Raw genomic sequence first — 2051 nt, 5'->3', positions numbered from 1 at the left:
TCTTCTTCTCTGTTCTCATAAGGACCATGCAGTTGGGAGCTATCTCGATGTTGAACCTGTAGTATTCCAGGAAAAAGTTGGCCATTTCCCTCCAGCTAGAGGTCTTTTCCAGTCTCACATACCATATGGCCGCGGGGCCGGTCAAACTATCAGGGAAAATCTGGCAAAGTAGAGGGTGATTATCCCCATAAGGAGCCATCTTCCTATAGAACATGCACAAGCGCGCGCAAGGGTCTCTAGTACTATCATACTTGACGAACTCGAGTGCCTTGAACTTGGGAGGCATAATGACCTGAAGGAAGTTAGTCAGACTGTCTAGATCAACACTTCCATAGGCGCTAGAGCCCTCTATGATACAAAGCTTCTCAGTTAGAGTTTCCACTTGGCTCTTGACTCGGCCATACCGAGATTCAGGGGTCTTATCCTTAGAAGGATCCATTTCTTGGTCGTTGCCCTAGGGTGGCATGTTTTGGCCCTAATCCTATTCTAGTAGGGGCTGATTTTCATTTTCGGTTTGGGGATCTCCTTAACTATGACCGGAAGAGTTCTGTCCTCCTCCTATAATTAGTTGTTGTACCATATGCATTAATTCTGACATTTGCTCTTTCATCTAAGCGAACTCGAGCAAGACTCACTTCGGGAGTTAAAGGCCCACTAGTAGACGTCTCTCTTGCACGAGACCTAGTGATGATGGGATAATGATGTGGTTGTAGCTTAGACTGTTTCTTTTTAGCAATCTTTTGATCCTAAGAAAGAATGTGATGCAGAAGAAATGGGGTGTGTTTGACAATGTGGAAATGCAACATCAAAATCAAGTTAGTTTATGTCCTTATTATTTAACATGCATCTACCATTTTCAGAAAAATCCGGCTTTTGCACCCTTGATCTGGTATTTATCATGGTAGGTATCTATAATGATGCAAGATTAAAGCACTAGATTGGCAAGTAACTGAAACTTTCATGACATGCTCAACAATGCAGGAAGGACCCTTCTTTTGATTACATGCTTGTACAAGATTTGCTTTTACAACGCTAGGTTCATCGACTCCAATAGTGGGCCTTTTACAATACAAGTAAATGAAATTATGAGGACAAACTTGGCTCTTGACGATGTGGACTTCTCGGGGAAGCTCTTGGCAACTTGGACCTTCTGGCAATTTGAACAACATGGATCTCTTGGACCTTTGGATCTCTTGAGGGAGCCTTTGGACTCTTGACATCTAGGACCTTTTGGTAACTTGCACCTCTTGGCAATTTAGATAGCATGGATCTCTTGGATCTTTAGATCTCTTGGGAGAATTCTTGAACTCGTGATATCTAAGGATTCTTGACAGTTTTTCGACAACATCTCCTCCTGGGGAGTTTTGGTTACTTGCCATAGATTTTATCTTTACACAATTAGGTGACGGAACCAATTAGTGTATGCATGAGCGCCCTTATAGGGTTGTAAACCCTTAGGGACAAGGTATGATCTAGCATGTACAAGCAACGGCGTTGCTTTCCTTAAGGGTTTAATCATGGATGATGTGCAAGCAGAATAGAAAGAACCTAGAATGGAGCACAATTTCTTTAGCGTAATAAAAAATGGCACACCTGTTACAAGACACTTTCTCCTAACCTCTAGCCCTACAAGGGTATCCTTTCCTAGGCTTGGATGTTCACTCTTTGGGCTTTAATTAGTCCTCATGCGCTCTGGGCTTGATCTAGTCCTCACAAGTTTAACATAACCAGGCCAACTATATGTAAAGACTTAATTGGTAGGTTGTTCCTATCCTAGGGGGACTCAATCGCCATACCCCTCCCTTCATAGAAGTTGTAAGGTAGGAAGGATCAAGGGGGCCTTTTCAGCTACTCCTGTCTACCCATGGACCCAGAACTGCCTACAAAGTCAGCCCCAGATCTAACTATGGGTAACACTACCAATGTTTGTGTCTGGGCATCTGCAAATGGGGTGATGAAATCCCCAAAGAGATGTGACTACGCCAACAATGCGGAGCCCGGGTTCGGCTCAAAAAGGGTGTAGATGTCATGCAATCCTTAATGAAGGGGAA

Source organism: Quercus robur, chromosome 10 (assembly GCF_932294415.1).
Source record: "Quercus robur chromosome 10, dhQueRobu3.1, whole genome shotgun sequence".
NCBI lineage: Eukaryota > Viridiplantae > Streptophyta > Magnoliopsida > Fagales > Fagaceae > Quercus > Quercus robur.
This window is presented reverse-complemented; position numbering follows the sequence as displayed.